Source organism: Camelus bactrianus, chromosome 3 (assembly GCF_048773025.1).
Source record: "Camelus bactrianus isolate YW-2024 breed Bactrian camel chromosome 3, ASM4877302v1, whole genome shotgun sequence".
Taxonomy (NCBI): domain Eukaryota; kingdom Metazoa; phylum Chordata; class Mammalia; order Artiodactyla; family Camelidae; genus Camelus; species Camelus bactrianus.
Genome location: NC_133541.1, coordinates 22,322,311 through 22,345,531, shown reverse-complemented (window position 1 = coordinate 22,345,531; position 23,221 = coordinate 22,322,311). Strand labels below are relative to the sequence as shown.

At 33.1% G+C, this 23,221-nt stretch overlaps 1 long non-coding RNA gene across 1 annotated transcript in view; it reads right to left on the bottom strand.

The window, feature by feature from the left end:
- Window positions 1–23,221, bottom strand: part of LOC123617015 (uncharacterized) — a 151,804-nt gene that overhangs the window by 5,401 nt on the left and 123,182 nt on the right. Inside the window, exon 3 of the long non-coding RNA XR_012502632.1 lies at window positions 1,456–1,569. This is a non-coding gene — a long non-coding RNA (uncharacterized LOC123617015). The remainder of the gene's footprint in view (window positions 1–1,455; window positions 1,570–23,221) is intronic.

Below are 23,221 nucleotides of genomic sequence, written 5' to 3'. Positions count from 1 at the left end.
TCTCTTGACATTTAAAGTAATTAATATGTATCTATTTATTGCTATTTTGTTTCTTGTTTCCTGGTTTTTGTAGTTCTGTTTTTTCTTCTTTTTTTAGTTTCTTCTCTTTGGGCTTGGTAATTTTTTTAGTAGTATGCTTGTGTTCCTTATTCTTTAGTTTTTATGTATCTCTCATGAGCAGAATCAAGGCTTCCCACAGCTCTCTTGTTAGACACCAGCCTTCCAACCAGCCAAGGGGACTTGTCTTCCAGGTGTCAGAACCCAGGCCTGGGGTGCCCACTATGTGACTTGAACTAATAATTGCCCAGGTAGGAACTCCACCTGTGTAATCACCTCTTCTGAGTCCCTGCCCAGGGGCACAAGTCCCAAACTGATGGCTTGTTTTCCTTCCTACCCAGTTCTGTATGGATCTGTTGTATAGCCTTGGTTGTATAGGGTCTTTCTGCAAGTCTCCAGTTAGTTTTCAGTTAGAATTGTTCCACATGTAGATATATTTTTGATGTGTTATAGGAGAAGGTAAGTTACACATACTCCTACTCCACCATCTTAATCTCCTCAGTAATTTCAAATTTTAGTTGGATTACTCGAACCAGTATATTAGTATAAGTAAATTCAGGATCCCAGTTAGGAAGTAGCTAATAGCAAATGCTTACATTGCACTTACCATATTTTGGCCACTTATTCTAAGCATATTATGTGAAATAACTCATTTAATCCTCACAATAAACATAATTAGAAGAAATTTGGTTATAAAAACTTACCCTAGGTTAAAATTTTTTTCATACCATGACTTTGGGTGTTATCTTGGTTAATGAATTCTTTGTTGGATGTTATAATGTAATTTGTAAAGGAATCTAATGACAACAGAGTGTGTAAGTACTAATCAGCTGGCTTTAGAGGCTAAGGGTACTTGTACCAACATTTGTATCCCTGTAAAAAGGAAAAAAAAAAAAAGTAAAGAAGCTTCAAAAGGAAATTTTCTTTCTAAAGTATGGAGCACTTGTATAATAGATTGCTAGAGCTGCCGTAACAAAATGTCATGAACTGAGTGGCTTGAACAACTGAAGTTCATTGTCTCAAAGTTCCGGAGGCTAGAAGTTCAAGATCCAGGTGTAAACAGGGTTAGTTACTTCTAGGGCCTCTCTCCTTACATTACAAATGGCCATCTCCTCCCTGTGTCTTTTCACATCATCTTCCTTCTATACTTGCCCATCTCTGTGTACAAATTTTTACTTTGTATAAGGACACTATACATACTGGATTAGGGCTTGCCCTATCAACCGTATTTTAACCTAGTTACCTCTGTAAAAACTCTTATCTCTACATAAGGTCAAATTCTATTGTACTGGAGATTAGGACTCCAACTTTTTTGAGGGGGAAGGTCACAATTTATAATAACTTGGTTTAAGATATGAAGACTACCATTACTTTCACATGAAACATTTGAAATCTCACCTCCTTGTGCCTCCAGTCAGCATGTTTTATCTTCACCATTGATTTATAGTTCCTCTATCTTCTCTATTCTTTGTCCAAAATTCCTTTGATGTAGACGTTTGGTGCCCAGGAGTCCTGGATTTATATCAATCCATTATGAAAAGAAAAGTGGTTAAAAATCTTCCAAACAGAACCCTAAGAAATTTGTTTTTAAGTGAGAGTAACTTTCACCCAGAACTAAATAAAGCAAGGAAAGTAAGGCAGAACTTAGAGCAAGGTATGTCTTACAGCTTTTCATGAAAATTTGATTAGACTAAAGTTGCAAGGTTGTAAAAATGGAAAGATCCATTCATAGGATACTTTAGAACTAATTTTCAAGATTCTTTTAAGCAATAATCTGGGGGTACACTTGAAAACTAATGGAAGTTTCTTTTTCTCTTCCCCATCTCCCCTTCCCTACTATAAGACTTTAAATAGTAAGTTTATTCAGAAAAAATAAATAGGATAATAAATTGAAGATTCGGGAGATTTCTCAACTGCAGCTGAATTAATTAGGAAGTATCATTGCTTTGACTTCATGTAACCATTCACTATTTTAACATATTAATCAATTATTTATCTTACTCTTATTTTATAAGGAAGATCGTGTTTCTGTAACTTAGAAATACTATTACCCAGTGCAGATCTTTTTTAACGTACCTATACCAAACCCCTGTTTTAGTATGATTGTTAATGAGTCTTACCTTAAAATTTAAAAGTAACAGTAACAATCTAGTTTATGGAGTAACAATGACACTTCCTGTATACTTTTCTCAAAAAGATCCTAAGAGAATTAAAACAGTGCTTAGGTATAATGTCAAAAGCTCAAAACTAACAAATAAAATCAATGAATCACTGAAGTAGCAATTAGTAAAATTTTATTGTGCACATACCAAAAAGTTTGTAAGCCAAGAGCACTCAAAACATAGAATGAGGCTCAGCGGTATACTGTTATAAAGCAATTTAAGTAGTGAGAAAGCGGTGACTACTTATTCTTTACAGTGATTGGTTATAATAGAATTTTCTTAAATGATAGGGAATTGGTTAGTAATACCTCCTATCAAGCTTGAGAAACAGGTTAAGTTTTGCTTATGATTTGCAGAAGCATAAACAAGAAATGACACAGGTCAACTTAGTAATTAAGCTTTGTTTGTATGACTAAACTGGTATTGTCTGCTCAGGGAATTTTCAAGGTTGGTCTCTGTTTCTGATTTTAATGACACTTATAAATAATTTATTATGTACTAAGTCAGAATGTTTTGCATATTTAGTAAAGATAATTAGGAGACTGAAGACAATTTAATTTTGGATAAAACTTTGGTGATTACAACTTTGTAAAAAGAAGAATAGTTTATCATGGAATGGAAAATATCAAATGACAAATGTTAAACATATTAGTATAAATTAGATATAATCATACTGGAAGCAACAAAGTGAATAAAAAAATAATCTCACAAGACAGTGGTGTATGTAATTTTAAAAGTATCTCTATGAAGAAAATACTTCTTGTAAACCTGATTTGTTGTTTACCACATACAAAGGCCTAGAGAAGAAAAGGTAGATTAGTTTATTATTCTACATTTTCCCCTTCTATTTGACAATAGAATGTTTTTCTTCTATAATGCACATAACAGTATCTTGTAGCACAGACCTTAATTCAGGAAAGGAGAAAGCAATTACAAAACATGAATAAAGTAACTGTCCCTGAAATTAAAAATGACAAAGTGAAATAAACAATTTGAGAAAAACAAAGTCTTCTTGCAAGGTTCCTAGAGCTGTCTCTTGTCAAATCCTAGCATATAAAATGGAAGTAAGGAATCAATATTATAATAAACCTGAGTCCCAAAAAATTAATCTTAATGAAAATATTTGAATGGGTAGGTGTGCCACTGCATAGGGTCAAGAGGGTGGAGCCACTGGCCCCGCTGGCAGTGAGAAGACAGAGCACTGGGTCACAGAGGGTTATCCCTAACGAAGTGCTATACTGAGTTGTGGACTTGCTTGGGATCCTTGACTTTTTTCGCTCCTATTTATCCCTTTTAGGATAGGAAATCTACCCTATACATATGTCCCATTGTATTTTGAAAGCAGATAACTTTTTCCTAAGTTGACAGGTCCACAGATAGAAAGCAGTTTTGCCCCATAATGGATCATACTAGAGTTTCACCCACACCTGATTTAAAAGATTTAGAAGATATGATTTGAGATTTTTTGAGTTGATTACATTGAGATGATATTTTGAACTTAAAGTTGATACTAGAATGGATTAAGACTTTTGGGGATGTTGGAATAGTATGAATATACTTTGTATGTGGAAAGAATGAAAATTCGGAGGGAATAGTAGAAGAACTGTTCTGGGTTGAATAATTCTCCCCCAGATTCATGTCCATCTCAATCCTGCAGATGTGACATTATTTGAAAATAGGATTTTTGTGGATGTAATCAAGTGATGAGTGAGTACATTCTTGATAAATCCAATGATGTGTGCCTATGTAAGAGAAGGAGGATATGTGAATGCAAAGACACAAAACCATACAGAGGAAAGATGGCCATGTGAAGCTGCAAGCAAAAATTGTAATGATATAGCTATGAGCTAAGGAATGCCAAGGATTGTTTGCGAACTGCCAGAAGCTAAAAAGAGACAAGAAGGATTCTTCCCTGGAAACTTCAGAAAGAGCCTAGTGCTGCTGACACTTTCATTTCAGACTTCTAGCCACCAGAACTGTGAGAGGACAAACTTCTGTTGTTTGAAGCCATCTAGTTTGTTGCACACTGTTATGGCAGCTCTGGGAAACTATCACACTGTTCACCCCTCTGGTTTCATCTAACATTGAATGTCCTCGATGAGCCTTTTCTAACAGTCACCAAGCTAAGTGTCTCTCCATAGTACTTCTCAATTTGCCCTTTGCATTGTCATTCACATCACTAAATACATTACTTTGTTGACAGAGATCTTTCAGGTATCTACTACTCTAGTGTGCCTCAAGCTGACAAATATCTTATTCTTTGCAACACTAGCACCTAGAAAATCTCCTGTCACTAAGAACAAAGTCAAAAAAAAAAAAAAAACCTACAGAGAATAACTATTTGATTGTGGTACAGTTATTGTGCAACAGTCTAAACATACAAAGAGTACACTTTGCTGAGTTTTGACATATGAATGTACCTGTCAAAGTGTTACCTAATCAAGATACTATGCTGTTCTATTGAAAAGGACCATTAAATTGAGTAAAACATTTTAGTTTTGATGAAACAAATCGTTATAATTTATAAGTGAAAGAATAATTTTTGTCCACTGTTGTCCTTACTTGTGACAAGAATAACATTGGCAATGATATAAAGTACATATCAAAATAATATGAATATTAAAGTTAACTTGTCATTAAAATAGAAATTATACCAAGTGCAAAATATAATAAATTTTGACTAATATTAAGGGAGATTCCTTTGTAAATAAATTTTGCTAACAAATTGCATCTCATTATCAGTTATGATTGTGAAAAATAAATATACAAAATAAAAGCAAGCTCATTAAAGATAGACTTAAAAATAAATAAGAAAATAATGGATTAACTGTATTATATTCTCTTTGCAGAAATAAAACTCACTTGAAATTTTCAAATATTTAAGTGCTCATTTTCTTCACATAGTTTAAAGGAGCACATCACAGTGCATTCAAAGTGCTTAATGAGTGTAAACCCACGTTTTAATTATACAGTATCAACTACTGATCTCTGAATAATATCAATATACTTACAAAAACAATTTCAGGAGAAATCTAAAACTATTAGTTTTAAAATCAAACAATAAGTGACTTGATCAAATGGCAAAATGAAGGTAATTTACTGGACTGAAATTTGATAAATATTTGTAAGTTAAATAATGTATATAATTATAAAACATTGTTTAATAATTTTAACAAAATACAATCGTTTCTTAGCTCTATTCCTTTTGCTTTAAACAATCTGAATTTTTTCTAAATTATGAATGTTACCATTTTTGCTTTTACTTCATCACTCATTTCATTTATAATTTAAACACATATCTAACAGGACTTCTGGTTTCAGCCCTAACACATAAAGAACAGTGAAGTCAAACCTTTAATATGCACAAAAACAACAAAACTCCCCCTGAAAACCTGAAAATTAATGTATCGTTTTGTACTCAATATGGGATAGAGCTTGCAGGGCAAATCAACCACCTCAAAGTTAGAAGCAGGTGAACCAACATAGCCACAGCAACGATGCTTATCTGAAGGGAAAAGTTACAGGAGCCAAAGATGGTAGGGCCTTTGTTAATCGTAATACTGATGAATTGCTGAATATTGGTGAACTAATGTGAGTGAAAAATTCCTGGATACTACAGTCTTAAGGGAAACCCCCAATTCTGTGTATTTTACCTACAAAAATATCACCAGATTCTCACAGTAAAGAGTCAAGATGGATTCCTTCCTGGCTCTAGGAGTAGGAGTGGGAAAAGTAACCATATTCAGTCCTTACGGCTGCTGTAACGAATCATTACAAATATGATGGCTTAAAACAACAGAAATGTATTCTCCTACAGCTCTGCAGTCTAAACACTGAAAATAGTTTCACTGACCTAAAATTAAAGGCCGTGCTCCCTCAGGAGACTCCAGGGGAGAATTCATTTCTTGCCTTTTCCACCTGCTGGTGGCTGCTGTTGTCTTTGACTTATGGCCACATCATTCCAATCTCTGCTCCTCTGGCCATGTATCCTCTTCTTTTATGTGCCTCTCTTATAATGACATATAGGGTGGAATGTAGGACCTATCTGGGAAATCCAGGATAATCTTCCCAATGTCAATATCCTTAACTTAATCATATCTGCAAAAAGCATTTTTCCTTATAAGGTAACATTTACAGGTTCCATGAATTAAGACCTGACATATTTGGGTGGCCATTATTTTACTACAACACTGGGCATTTTGAAATATGCACCAAACAGCGTCTATAACAATAAGCAAATGCATGAGGAAAGTCTTTACTATAGTCTTATCCCACCTGGGGAAGAGTATTTACCCCAAACAAATCCCATTTAGTTTTCCTGTCTCATATAAATGGAAAAAAAAAACCCTGTACAAATAAAGAAACACTTGTAAAAGTCACAGCTCAGGGACACAGGCCCTCAGAAATACTGAGGTTTAATCATAAGATTATAGAACCTGTCCCTTCCGTCATGCTATACCACCACACCAAGCTCTAGTACAGTACCAGTGGGTTATAGCTGAAACATTCAGAGATGCAAACTTATTGAAGAGAAGTAATTAGAGAAGCCCCAAACTAAGATTAAAAACAAGTACATGAAAGTAAATTAAAGGCTCTGGAAGCTATAGTTACAAAAAATATTAAAGGTTCCAAATTCTAGCCAGATTAACATTAAATCCTCACTTAGTGGCCTATGTAACTTAGTTCCTGTTGCCTGATAATATCATGTTCCACTTTCAAGAAAATATTAAAATACATTCTCAAGTACTAGAAAAATCAATATTCAAGGGAAAACAAATATAAGAATCAGACTTAGATATGATATAGATGTTGAAGTTACCAGATAGAGACATAAAATGACAATGATTAACTTGTTTAAGGTTCTAATGAAAAAGTAGATCAAATGCAAGGATAGCTGAATCCTATAAACCAAACCATGAAAACTCTAAAAACAGAATCAAAAATAATTTAAGAAAATATATTATATCTATGACTTTGATAAACTCATCAGTAAAATGAACATGATTAAAGAAATAATCAGTGATCGTGGTCAACAGAAACTTCCCAAGCTATAGCAAATAGAAAAACATGAAAATCAAAGAATACAATGTCCAAAACAGTGGAATAATTTCAAAGGTGTAACAATCATAACTGGTAAAGGAGAAAACAAGGACATAGAAGAATTAAATTAATGCTGATTGAGAATATTCCAAAAGTAAGGACAGACAGTGAGACAGTGAACCTTCAAAAAGCAGGATCAGAATAAATAAATAACAACAACAATAAAGAACTAGGATTATCATGTTCAAAGTGTAGGAAAGCAGAAAACAAATACATATATTTAGAGTAACATAAATAAGAAACACATTGAGCTTCTTCACCAAAACCATACAATCAAGATAATAAATAAAATACTCAAAGTATTTGAAAAAACCTATACTTCTATAACAAGTAAAATTATCCTTCAAGATTGAAGAAGAAATAAAGACTTTATTGGACAGTAACATAAATAAACTGAGGCAATTCACTGACAAAAAACTTGTCTGGAAAAAATATTTCTAATAATTCTTCAGGAATGAAAATAATTACATCAGAAACTTAGATCTACATTAAAAGGTAATTGTGTACAAGGGGACTAAGTGAAGAGAAACTTATTCTTAATTGGTCTAAAAGATAACATTTTAATGTAATTGTAATAATGTATTAGATGACTGTAGCATAAGAATATGTGGAATGAATTATCTCAAGGTAATAAAGGAGATAAGGGAGAGACAGAAATTAACCTGCTATATCTACAGTACAGGTGAAGAAGTAGATCATTGTTAAAAATATTATATATGTATGTGTGATTTAAATAAAGCATGTCCAAAAAGCCTTGAACTTCAAAGCAGAAATCTCCAAAGAAATTTTTAAAATGAAAACCAAATTAAAATGAATATAGAACATCAAAATTTGTAGGATGTAGCAAAAGCAGTGCTAAGAGGGAAAATTTTACCATAAAATATATATTAGAAAACAGGATAGAGCTAAAATCAATAACCTAAATGATCATAGGAAACTACAAAAAAAAAAAAAAAATCCAGAAATCTAGGCCTAAACTGAGTAGAAAAGGAATAATAAAAAATAAAGGATAAATTAATGAAACTGAAAACAATAAAGGGAACCAAAAGTTGGCTCTTTGAAAAGTTCAGTAAAATTGATAGTAAAACCTAGTCAGGGAGAGAGAGAGACAAAGAACAAATTACCTGTATCAGAAATGAATAATGAACTGGAGGCATCTATGCTGTTCCCATGGGTATTAAAAGGAAATACAGAATGCTATGTACACTGTATACAAACTTACTTGATAACTTAGATAAAATGCACTAATTCCTTGAATGACAAAAATACTAACACAAAAGAAGAAATAGATCATCTAAATAGATCATTCATTACTATAGATAATGATTTTAAAGTTGACATTAAAAAGCAAAAGATCTTAAAGTGTCAACACAATGCTCAAGAAGAACAAATCTGGAGTACTCACCTTATCCAGTGTCAAGAGTTATTATAAAGTTGCAGTAATGAACATAAAATAATTGACATACACATTCATAGCCAAAGACACTAAAACAGTGAACTAATCTTTGTATAGGAATAAAAGCAATTCAGTGGAGTAAGGATAGTTTATTTCAACAAATCATTATAGAAAAATCGGATGTCCATAAGCAAAACAATAAATCTCGGAACAGAATTTACACCATTCACAAAAACTAACTCAAAATGGTTTATAGACCCAAAAGTAAAATGCAAAACTATAAAACTTCTAAAAAAGAGAGAGAGAAAGAGAAAAAATCTGAGACATTTGCTTTTGTAAATAAGTTTTTAGATGCAACATCATAATTATAAAACATGAAAGAAGAACTCATAAATTCAATTTAATGAATTTAAGATCTACTACTTTTCAAAGGCACTATTAAGAGGATGAAAAAACTAGCCACATATTGGGAGAAAATGTTTGCAAAACATTCCTGATAGAGTACTTGTATCTATACACAAAGAACTCTTAAAACTCACCAATAAGAAACCAAAAAATTCAACTGAAACATGCAAAATATGCTAATAGATACTTCTCCAAAGAAGATACTCAGTGGCAACTAATAATATAAAATTATGCTTAAAATTATTTCTCACTAGGGATTTGTAAAACAGAGAAATAATACAGCATATATGCACACTATGACTAATAATACCAATTGCTGGTAACAGTGTGGAGCAGTGGTATCTATTATTCTTATTACATGATATTCTGGAAAAGGTAAAACTATAAAGATGTTGCACAAATCAGTGGCTGCAAGTGGTCCAAGAGTAGATGGGGAGAGGCTGAATAGGTAAACACAGGAGAATTTTACAGTGGTGAGACTGTGTATGAGACAGTAACGGTGGTTACATGAAACTACAGATGTGTAAATACTCAGAATTTTGAAGCATAAAGATTGAACATTAATGTATGAAAAAATATTAGAGTCCTTTAGAAGATCAGGGGATTACAGGATAGAAATTTTAAAAAAACTATTACAAATGCATTAAACAACCCCTCTGGAAGGTAACAGGAGATTGGCAATCTAAGTAACTGTGGAAATGAGTGTAATCTGTAAGACTAAAGGTAAAGGCAACTGCACGTAAGAACTATACCTAGTTGATAAAATCATTTCTCATGGGATATAAGTTAAATAATTCTGATACTACAATATATGTACACTAGAATTCAAGAATTCAGTAAATGGATGGAGGATGGTAGAAATCAATTTTCTCACTTTTGGAAAGGGAATTTACAGATAAAGAGCAGAAGGATAGTAGAATGATACATGTTGTAATAGATTGGAGTTAGAGGTATCAGTATTAATTCATGCTTAAATTAATATGGATACCATTTAGAAATATCTATAGACCTCTACATACAGAGAATTGTGTTGTTTGGAGCAAACCTGACAGTGTTGGAGTAACTGGCTAAAGACAAAAAGCCAAAATGAAAGAGTTAAGGCTTTAATTATTTACTGCCATGATAAAAGCAAGAGTGTAAATAGGATAAAGTACCCCCATTTAATTTTCCACAAAGAATAGTCAGGTGGCTCAGCAGAGACACGGAGGGATCCTCTCACTATAGAGGGAATCCTTGAACAAAAAGTTCCTGCAGATTTGTGGACTCTGGGGCTAGGGGTTGGGGAAGATAAGATGGTAGAGAGAAAAGACAGGGCTACAAGTGAAAAAGTACCAAGTCAGAGTTAGGAGAAGTGTCTTTGAGATATATTCTCCTTCCTGGATAAGGAGGTGATGGGAGAAGAGGTGCGAGGAAGACCTTGACTAAGGACCCCAAGTAAAGAAACCGAGCAATGAATGCACCAGGGCATTGAGCATAATGGCATTTTTAACTTGCTCTATTGTCATCCCTCTATGTCCTAGACTGAAAAACCAACAGCCTGAAATTACAGCAAAAAGCAGCAGTATGATGGCATTAAAGCTTCAAGTGGGACAGAGCTTTTTCAAAGCCTCATTTACACTTGTCAATATTTTACCTGTCTGGTAATTCCCTGAAAAATGCACTTAAAAGGCTTTTATTTATTTGACCTAAATTAGATTTTACCAATTGCCAGATAAATTTTCTTGGTGGGCATTTGTTGAAAACAATCAGTGGCAGTTGCTTAACATTACAGATACCTGAAGCAGTGAGTAACTATTGGGACAAACAATAGAAACACTAGGCTACCAAAAAGACTAAAATGGAGTAGCTGGGGAAATGAGATGTTCATAGAGGGCTTTGAATAGCTTTGACATATTTCTAGAAGGCTTTGATTAAGTGAAGTTCTGGTTGCTTGGCTGAGAGATGCATGCAAGCCACAGTCCATGGACAGAAATCACTGGCAAAGAACAGAAGCCCTATTAATCACAGGTATTTAAGGGAATATCTATAAAATCATTAGTTGCCCAAAAAGCTAACCAAGCAGAAATTTAAGTGGCAATGCAATCAAGAAAATAATACATTCTTTACATAATTAATTCAGAAAAGTCACTAAACAAAGCAACAACAACAAATGCTAGAGGGGGTAATATCTGATTTCCAGAATTGGCATATTATATTATTTAATAAGTATATTTTAAAAACACAACATATAAAAAGAGACAAGAAAGTGTGGCCCATAAAAGAAAAATAAGCAGTCAATAAAAACTGCCCCTACAACACCAGATGTAGGAATCACTAGACAGAGATAGTAAATCAGTTTTTTAAATATGTTCAAAGAACTTAAGGAAAATATATCTAAAATAGCAAAGAATAATGTTTATTAAGTATAGAATATCAATAAAGAGATAGATATCATAAAAAAAAACCAGATAGAAATTCAACAGTTGAAAAGCACAATAAATAGCATATAAAATTCAAAGGAAGGCCTCCAAAGAAATTTTTACTTGGCAGAGGAAAGAAACAGCAAACTTGAGAGCTCAGCTGAGATAATCTAAATTATCTAAGTTGATTGATTAATAAATTATATTACTCAGTCTCAATTATCTTACTGTGAAAAATGGAAAGTTAAAAAAATTAAGAAAAAATAAGAGGCTCTGAAATCTGTGGTGAACTATGACGTACACCAACATAGACTTAATGTGATTAACAGAAGGAAAGGAGAGAGAATGGCACAGAAAGAATATTAGCAGAAGCTACTAGCAGACATAAAATTACCAGTAAAGGTAACTACATACATATTATTTGTAGCTCTTGTTTTCTCCTATATGAATTAAATGACAACTACAAAAAGAAGTACCTATAAATCTTTGTTGACTGGCATATAGTGTATAAAGATGTAATCTGTATGACAATAACCACACAAAGAAAAAATAATGAATACAAAGAAATAACATTTCTGTATACTGTTGAAAATGTTAGTATTAATTGAAGATTGTTATAATTTAAGATGTAAATTATAAGCACTAAGATGACCATTGAGAAAGTATCTCAAAACATAGTGAATTAACAATTGAATGAAAATGGTACACTAGAGAAAAACCTATTTGTTACAAGAGAAGGCAGTAATGAAGTGAAGGACAAAGGAACAAATAAACATAAGACATGTAGTAAGCAAATAATAAAATAGAGAACATAAATCCTACCTCATTAGTAATTATGTTAAATTTTAATGGATTAAACGTTACAGTCAAAAAGCAAAGACCTGAAGAATGAATAAAAATACAAAAATCTAACAGTATGTTGCTTTTAGGAGACAAATTTTAAACTTAAAGACAAAAATAGTATGAAAATAAAATGATAGGAAAAATATTCCAGGCAACAGTAATTTAAAAAAACCTGAGTGACTAATATCAGAAAAGACTTTAGCACAGAAATTGTAACTAGGTACAAATAAAGGTATTTTTAAATGTTAATGGAGTCAGTTCATTAAATTATATAAGATTTGTAAACATATATGTACCTAATATTGATCCCCATGGTACCAAAAATATGAAACTTAAAGAGAAATAATTTAACAATCATATCTAGACATATAAATTCCTCATTTTCAATAATGGATTAAATATATATGAAAAGGAACAATAAAGATATGGAAGACGATCTACATTATAGACTAAATAAACATAAACATATCTACAGAACACTATCAAAATCAGGAGAACACACATTCATCTCAAGTGCACACAGAATATTCTCTAGGATAGGTAATATGTCAGGTCACAAAATAATTCTCAACAAATTTAAAAATATTAAATCATAAATGTTCTGATAATTGAAGAAATTATGAGAAATTGAATAATGTTCTCTAAAATAACTACTGGGTAAAATAAGAAATAATAAGTGAAATAATGAAATAATTTGAGAGGAATGAAAAAGGAAGACACAGCACACCAAAACTTATGGTTGGCTAATAAAACATTATGTATGAGAAATTTATGGTTATAAATGTTATCTTAAAAGAAATCTTTCTTAAATCAAAAACCTAGTCTCAATTAAGAACTAGAAAAATGAGTAAACTAATCCCAAAGCAAAGAAAAATATATAAAACAAGAGTAAAGAAAAGATGAATGCAGCAGAACTAAATGTTGGTTCTTTGAGAAGATCAGCTAAATCAATGAACCTTTAGATAAATTAACCAAGATGAAAAGAGAGAAAACTCAAATTATTAATCAGGCATGAAAGAGGAGATAATACTACTGACATTATAGAAATAAAATGTATTACATGGGAGTACTATGAATAATTCTATGCCAAAAATAATCTAAATGAAATGGGGAAATTTCTAGATGAATACAAACAACAAAAACTAACTCAACAAGAAATAGACAATCTGAGTATGCCTATAAAAAGTAGTGAGACTTAATTAGTAATCAAAAAATAGTCTACAATGAAAACTCTTAGACAAGGTAATTACTGGAAAATACTACAAAACGTTTAAGATGAATTAATACTGATACTTAACCTCTTGCAAAAAAATAGAAGAGGAAGAAACATATCTCATCCTATGAGTTATCTCATAGATATAAGAAACATATCTCATTCTATTACCCTGATAATAAAACTAAAGATACAACAAGAACAGAAAGTTATAGAATAATACCTCTTATGAATATTAATTTAACAATCCTCAATAAAATGTATAAGCCAAATCCAGAACAATATTAAAAGGACTGATTACACACTATGACAAAATGGGACTCATCCAGGAAATACAAGACTGTTTAACATATGCAAATAAATCAATGTAAAATACCACGTTAATAGAGCAGAAGACATGAAAATGGTCTTAAACAAAGGAAAAAATCTGACAAACTCACAGTAAACATCATACTTAACAATAAAAGACCAGAAGCTTTCTTCCTAAAATTAGGAACAAAATAAGAATGTCCTCTCTCACTACTTCAATTCAAAATTATTCTGTAGGTTCGAGGCAGGGAAATTAGGAAAAAATAAGAAAAAGAAAAAAACACACTGCTACAAATCATACTTAATAATATGAGTTTGGACTTGTTTTCCCTAAGATCAAGGAAAAAGAATGTATGATCTCAGTGCATCTATTCTGTTCAATCTTATAATACAGGTTCTGGCCAAGGCAATTAAAAAGAATAAGAATAAAATGAGCTAAGTTGAAAAGAAAGAACCAAAACTCTCTCTATTCAGAGATAACATGATACTATATATTTGAAATCCTAAGGATCCTCAAAAAATTATTAGACCAGTAAATGAATTTGTCAAAGCTTCATAATACAAGATTAACAAAAATCAATCACATTTATATTCACTGGCAAGAAAATAACAGAAAATAAAAGTGAGTTAATATTTTCACTTATAATATCAAAAAATAAAATATTTAGACATAAAAGTAGTACATGATTTTCATGTGGAAAACTACAAAATATTGTTAAACATTAAAGGCTGAAATAAATGCAAGGATATATTACATTCATGGATTGGAAGACAGCATTGTTAAGATGGCAAATTCCTTAATTAATCTACAGATGTAACACAAACTCTATTAAAATTCCAGCTAATTTTTTGCATAAATTTTCTCATAAATTTATAATCTGATATTAAAATTGACATGGAATTGCAGAAGATGCAGAATAGCCATAAATACTTGAGAAACAAATTTAAAAAATAATACTTAAGACTCACTTCTTGATTTTAAAATGTGCAAAAAAGAGCCATAGAACTCAAGGCTTCGTGGATTAGCATAAGGATAAACATGTACAACAATGGAATAAAATTTTGAGTACAGAAGCAAACTGGATGATTTATGTTTAATTTTTACAAGGATGTCAAGACAATTAAACAGGGAATAATAGTGTTTAACAAATGGTGCTGAGGAATTGGATATATATATATATATATATATATGTAAATTATAATGGAATATATATAACATAGTAAATGCTATTTATGACAAGCCCACAGGTAACATCATACTCAACAGTGAAAAACTGAGAACATATCCTCTAAGATTAGGGGGAACAAGACAAGGATGCTCATTCTCACCACTTTTATTCAACATAGTTTTTGAAGTCCTAGCTACAGCAGTCAGACAAGAATAAGAAATAAAATGAATTCAAATTGTAATGGAAGAAGTACAACTATCACTGTTTGCAGATGACATGATAATATACCTAGAAAACCCTAAAGATGCCACACATACCAAAAAACAAAACAAAACAAAACAAAAAAAAACTACTAGAGCTCAGTGAATCTGGTAAAGTTGCAGGATACAAAATGAATATACAGAAATCTCTTACATTTCTATGTACTAACAATGAACTATCAGAAAGATAAATTGAGGAAACAATCCCATTTACAATCACACCAAAAATAATAAAATAGCTAGGAACAAACCTACCTAAGGAGTAAAAAGATCTGTACTTGGAAACTATACTAGACTAATGAAAGAAACTGAAGATGACACAAACAGATGGAAAGATATACTATATTTATGGATTGGAGAAATTAATACTGTTAAAATGTCCAAACTACTCAAGGCAAACTACTGATTCAGTGCAATTCCTATTAAAACACCAAGGGCATTTTTCACAGAACTATAACAAATAATTTTACAATCTATATGGAAACACAAGAGATCCCAAATAGCCAAAACAATCTTGAGAAAGAAGAACAAAACTGGAGGAATCATGCTCCCTTACTTCACACTATACTACAAAGCTACAGTAAATAGGATGGTACTGGCACACACACACACACACACACACAAATACATAAAACAATGGAACAGAATTGAGACCCAGAAATAAACCCACGTATTTATGGTCAGTTAATCTATGGCAAAAGAAGCAAGATTATACAATGGGAAAAAAAGACAGTCTCTTTAATAAGTAATGCTGGGAAAACTGGACAGCTACATGCAAAAGAATGAAATCAGAATATTCCTAACACCATATACAAAAATAAACTCATAATGGATTAAAAAGCTAAATGTAGGACCAGAAAATATAAAACTCTTAGAAGAGAACATACGCAGAATCTTCTTTGACATAAATTATAGCAAAATTTTTTATCTCTCTTAAAGCAAAGGAAATAAAAGCAAAAATAAATGATGGGATCTAGTTAAACTTAAAAGCTTTTGCACAGCAAAGGAAACCATCAACAAAACAAAAAGACAACTTATGGGATGGAGAGAGTATTTGCAAGTATGACCAATAAGGGGTTAATATCCAAATACATAAACAGCTTACACAATTCATCAAAAAACAAACAACCTGATTTTAAAAAATGGGCAGAAGATCTAAATAAACATGTTTCAAGGAAGATATACATATGGCCAACAGGCACATGAAATGATGCTCAACGTCATTATTTATCAGATATGCAAATCAAAACCACAATGAGATATCACCTCACACCTGACAGAACGGCTATCATCAAAAAGACCATACATAACAAATGTTGGTGAGGATGTGGAGAAAAAGGAACCCTTGTATACTGTTGGTGGGAATGTAAATTGGTGTAGCCACTATGGAAAAAAGTATGGTGGTTTCTCAAAGAACTAAAAATAGAACTACCATATGACTCAGCAATTCCACTCCTGGGTATAAATCCAAAATAAATACACTAATTCAAAAAGATACATGCACATCAATGTTCATAGCAGCATTACTTACAATAGCCAAGATATAAAACAACCCAAGTTTCCATCAACAGATGAATTGATAAAGAAGGAGCAGTACACACACACACACACACACACACACACACACACACATATACACACTATGCAATACTACTCAGCCACAAAAAAGAATGACATTTTGTCATTTGCAACATGGATGGACTTAGAGTATTATGCTAACTGAAATAAGTTAGAGAAAGACAAATATGGTATATCATTTATGTGTGGAAGCTAAACAATAAAACTAGTGGCTATAACAAAAAAGAAACAGACTCAAAGATATAGAGAACAAACTAGTGATTACCAGTGGGGAGAAGGAAGTGGGGAAGGGCATAATGGGAGTAGGGTGTTAGGAGCTGCAAACTACTATGTATAAAATAAATAAGCTACAAAGATATATAGCACAGGGAACATAGCCAATATTTTATAATAACTATAAATGGAATATAGCCTTTAAAAATTGTGAATCACTATGTTGTACACCTGAAACTTAAATAATATTGTACATCAGCTATACAATAACAAAGATTAAGAATAAATGTTTAAGTTGTCCTTCAAAAACACTATCAGGAAGGTGAAACCATAATCCACAGAACAGAAGATGATATTTGCATTTATATATCTGATAAGGGGATAGTGTTCAAACTATATAAAGAACTCATATAAATCAACAGTAAAAAGACAACCCAAGTGAAATTGAGCTGAAAATTTGAATGGACTTTCTTCCAAAGAAAACTTATAAATGATCACTAATCACATGAAAGAACGCTCAATATTTTTGTCATTAGTGAAATACAAATCAAAACTAAAATGTGGGTGAGCATCACAAACAGTGGCAGATTAGAAAGCTCTAGGAGTTGGTCTCTCCACCAAAACAGCAATTAAGGTGAAAAAAATTATAAGAATCAACTATTTTGGAACTCTAGAACCAATCAGACATTTACAGCAAACAAGGGAGTGCTTGAAGGGAGAATTTTCACAACTTTGATAAGAGAACAGAGTGTGCAAACCTGCTACCATTCTTCATTTCTCAGGTTTACTCTGGCCTTAATGATGATGGCCCAAATTCTTAGACTGGACAGTGTCAGAATGGAGAGTAAAAGACAAAATAAGCGATGGGAGAAAATATTTGCAAAGATGTGACCAACAAGGACTTAATTTTCAAAATACAAAAATAGCTCAAACAGCTCAATATTAAAACGAACCAACCAACCAATCAAAAATGAGCAGAAGACCTAAATAGACATTTTTCCAAAGAAGACATACAGGTGGCCAACAGGCACGTGAAAAGATGCTTAACATTGCAAATTATTATAGAAATGCAAGTCAAATCTACAAGGAAGTATCACCTCACACAGTCAGAATGGCTGAATATTTACAAATAATAAATGCTGGAGAGGGTGTGGAGAAAAGTTTATATATATAAATAAAATATATATGAAACAAAATATGTCTATTTCATATATATACACACACATATAGATAAATATAAACACAAACTAATTAAGTATTGATATATTTTACCCCTTTGTAAAGTTGAGAGAGAGGTTGCATATCCCAAATGGCCACTAATCCTACATAATCAATATGGTCCTAACCATGAGAATTTTTGTGTTCTGTATTCAGTGTTAACAAACAAGGTAACAAGGATGATTGCCATTCTAAGATGTCAAGATGTGAGGTATGATTGGCTTTATATTCTTACAAAGCTGATGATGTACATATGTTACTGGAGGGCAGGTTCTTGTCTCGTTGCAGAAGGAATTCAGAAACAAGACACGGAGGTCAAAAGCAAAGCAAAGATTTATTGAGGAATAGAGTATGCTCTCAAGGGGAGAGCGGGCAGACCCAGGTGAGTAGCTGCCCCACGTTTCTTTGGCAAGCTGATTATATGGGATGTAAAAATGAATGGGAAGGATATTCATTGTCTGGGAGGGGTTCGGGGTTGTCTTTCCGGATCTTCATCCTCGCTCCACATTCTGAAGGGGAAAAGGGATTTCTTTTTGTCTTTATTTAGTTTTGATCAGGAAGTTGGATGAGGGCATAATGAGCAAAAGGTTACATTCGGATGGTGGAGATTTCTGTCTTGTCACACCTTTCTTTGCCTCTAGGACACTTGTCAATCCAAAATGTATGGTTTCTTATCAGTCTGGAGGTTCTGGCTTTTCTTGGTCTGCCCAAGGACCCCTGTTGTTTACAAGGTGTATGGTTTCCTGCCAGTTGGCCCATGTTCCCCTTTGCTCGTATCTAGCTACCTGCCTTCTCTAGTACATATATCGGAGTTGATGATGTTCTTATATGAGGGAAGATATAGGAGAATAACTTCCTTGTGTAAAAACACACAAATGCCCATTACTCATCTTTCTCTGAGACTGAACTGGATTAGAGGAGGATTTTTTTTCATTTTAATCCTAAATCAAACATTCCCCTCATCTACTAGAGGAAAATAAATTTTAATGTTTTCTTAAAAAATGTCTTAAGCGTTGCACCTACACAAATATATTTTGATTTCATTCCAGAGATAAACAGTTTATAAAGCTTACAAAATAACAATAAATTCATAAGCATGCATTTAATGGGTTAATTTTAGAGGGCTATAGACAGTGTCAATAGCCATGTCCTTATGTGATTTCTAAAAAATAATTCAATCTGAATTTCTTTACACTGTTTAAATTTCCCATGTTAGAAAATCTGTTTTAAAGAGAGCACTTAGTGTTCTAATTCTCTTAATTTAATGTCCAGAAGCTGCCCACTTGCAACTATGTAAATACCAAATTATTCCATCTTATTGTCACTGCTTCATTAATTTTCTGCAGGTTAAATGCATTTTAGATCATACTTTCAAGTTTCACATTATATCAGCAATTTTCTAGCTCATATTTAATACAAGCAATTTAATCAAAATGTTGCAAGTGTAATTAGAGTACTGTGAAGGGAATATTTTTTATTATTAAATATCTTGCACCTCCCACAGGTTATAGTACATAAAGTGTTCATCAGCTCCTAAACAGTACCTCTGTGTTTTCACATTAATGTAGCTGATGTTTGGTTGCGATGGCAGGGGAGCTAAAACAAGACTTCACAATTGCCATCACATTTCTAGAATCTTCACAATCTAAATCTTATTCTGAATATTTATTTATTTAAATAAGGCACCCTTTCTTTCAATAGGAAAGCTGCACTAAACTCCAAATGGGTTTCCTGCTTCTGTTTGCTTGCAGTTCTTCAGAACTCTTCTCCATTTAGGATTCCGACTATCCATTTACAGATGTTAATAGGATGCTGTCATTCCACTACTTCAAATCCTCTAGTCACTTCCCATTCTTGAATAAAAGTCAAAATCTTTCCATTGGCTACAAGCATGGATGTTATCTGCACTTCCTTATGATTCTGATTTTATTACCTTCTCACTATTCTAGAAATACAATAACCTTTACTTTTTTGACATTAAGCCCACTCCCACCCACATCAGTGTGTTTCTGCTTCCTCTACCCGGAATTATCTTCTCTCTGATACCTACTTGCAGTACGACATTGTTTTACTCAGGGATCTGCTCAAGTTTCTTGTTAACAGTGAGGCTACTCCATCCCTAGGCAGTTTTTATATTTCTTAGCTTGTTTATGTTCTTTCCCTGGTGTTGGCATTCTCAGCAGGTTTCTTTCCTTAGTCATAATGCAGCTACAGCAATGTCAAATGTAATGTCACTTTAGCCTCATGTCTAGTAGGAGAGTAAGTAGGTGTCCTGAGTCTGACCTCGTATGCTAATGAAAACAGGATGAGCTGTGGCCAAGTGGATAGGATGATTTTATTCCTTTAGGGAAAAAAAATTGCCTACTTGTGAAATTGAGGATAGGCTAAGCTCATCCAAACGGAAGTAAAATGAGGGATAGACAGGTTCCCATAGAGATGAATATAGCCTTTTATCAGGATGTGAGTAGACTGAAGAGAGGAAGAAACGACAAGCAATGATGTCAAATACGTTGGTAAATCCATAGTGTGCAGATAGCCTACTAAAATTAAAAATGTATATATTTAAATAAAGATAATATTTCAGAATTCCAATTTTTTGTAAGTTTATTGGAGAAATAATGGGAAATCAAGGAAATCAAAATGTCTGTTTAACTCAAAAACCTAGAGATAACCATTATTAGAACTTGATACATACATCCATACATACTCTAATCTTGTCATTTGTATAGATTTTGGTTTGTCTGTTTTAAATAATGTGTACTACAGTTTTATTTTTAAAAAGAAAAATATAATCTCAAAGCTTAAATTTTGGCACTAAATTTGAAAACTCTGCTTTCTTTTATAACAAAAACATTACCTAGTTATTCACTCTCCCTTTTACCACTGTGTTTTCAGTTATTGTTTTCTCAAGTATTACTTTTTCTTATTGTGTTTTTGTGTATTTGGTCATAAATTTTTGTCTGCCTGGACTTAATTTGTCCTACCAGAGAGATAAAGAAATGAGTCTATCAAAATAGAGAGCAGAAACAAACCATCACCAGCCTTTACAGGAAAAGGTTAATGCATTTGCCCACGCCATGTCTTTTTTTGAGGCATGTCTGAGCCCTGACTGTATTAAAACAGGCCCAGCTTTAGGCAGTAGTACTGAAAATAATGGTAATGAGACAGGAAGGGGGCAGGGCACAGCCATTCAAGGACTGCTACAGCAATTAACATCAATATGGTGGAAGATTCAACCTCCAGTAGGCCTTGAGGGTGGGAGATTTGACTTCTAGCAGATCTTGAGCATCATTATAATATATTAACATGGCGAATAACACGCCCACAGGCCCATGGCAGCCCCAAGGCTAGCTGCAAAAGGTCAGAGTGGGAAATGACCAGCTTCCTGGGAATCCCAGCCCCTTCCGCAGACTAGTTGGACTGATCCTTTCACTTATTAGCATATGAAGCCACGGAGCCCATGAAAACTGGCAACACGGTGCCGCCTCTCTCTCTCTCCGTTTGGAGACAGCCCACACTCTGTCTATGGAGTGTATACCTACTTTTACTCTAATCTGAGCACCCAACCCCCACACCTCGTGGCCTTTCTCTTGCCTTTCAATGTATCTCTCTGAATAAATGTACCTTTACTCAAAAGTGGCTCGCTCTTGAATTCTTTCCTGCGTGAAGCCAAGGATTCACACTTGGCGGGGCACGTCCCAGGGGCTCAACGGAAGCTTGGGACACGGCCCTCCTCACGCCCTACATCTGTTTACCTGCATCAGTAGGAAAAAGAAGTACATTGTCCTGGAGAAAACACTGGCATAGACTAGTCTTCTATGATAGCAGGCCTGGCTGGAACGTGATTGTTGTTCTTTTCTGTTATGTTTATGTTCTAATTTCCTGATTAGCTGTCATCTTGAACATGCCTTCTTTTAAAGATTGAATTGTTGGATGAATATGAAAGTGTTTACTTTCTTACTGGTAAAGTAAGTTTCTTATTTCACCTCTTTTTCTCAGGAAATGTGTAAGGCAAAGTTAGGAAAAGGAGAATTATTTTTAATGACATCACATACATTTATCAAGTGATCTGCACTCTTCATGAACAGACAAAATGTGTCATATTATTGCATTAAGACTGTTACTGTACATTTTAGCAACTCTTAGTTTTTTAGTTTAGTTTTCCTGAACTAAAAAATTAAGTATAGATTAATATTTTTCCATATTTGGTTGATGACTATTACACTAGGAGCCAAGTAATCTTGAAACGAATGAGTGGCTATATTAAGTGTACGAAAGTGGGCCTTTTAATCATTTGCAATTAAGGAAGAAGAGGCGATCACAGCTAAAAGAAAGATACTTATTTTCCAATCAGCTCTTTCTCAGTCCAATATATTCTTGTATAACCACAAAAAGATGCTTCAGTGGTAATGGGTTATGTGTCCCAGCAAGGTTCTACTCAAGTGCTGTCAGGTTAAAGGAAATTTTACTGACCTCTGTTAAGACGCAGGACTGGCAAACCGCAAGCACACTGAAGCTAGCCGAGAGTGACCTGCAAGGCTCTCTTCCGGCTTTTCAGATGCACAAGTAGAAGATGAGCTCCCCTGCAGCCTGGCTTACCTTTCTTTGAATTGCCCTTTACTCACAATCACTTTTTCTTTAGTAAATTCATTCCCTGCGTTTGTCTTTGATCCCTCTCCAGAAGGAAGCAACAATGTGCACTTCAAATTCCAAGGTATATGTAAAACTATCACAAAATCTGAATTTTCTGCTAATTAATTTCCTGTTTCAGTTATACAGACTCTAAATTCTCTATGTTTATAAAATGAATTAAGAAAAAAATAACTCATCTTTATCAAACTGGGAAATACCAGTACACACAAGGGACCTCCACTCTCACCTCTGTGATTGTTAAGATTC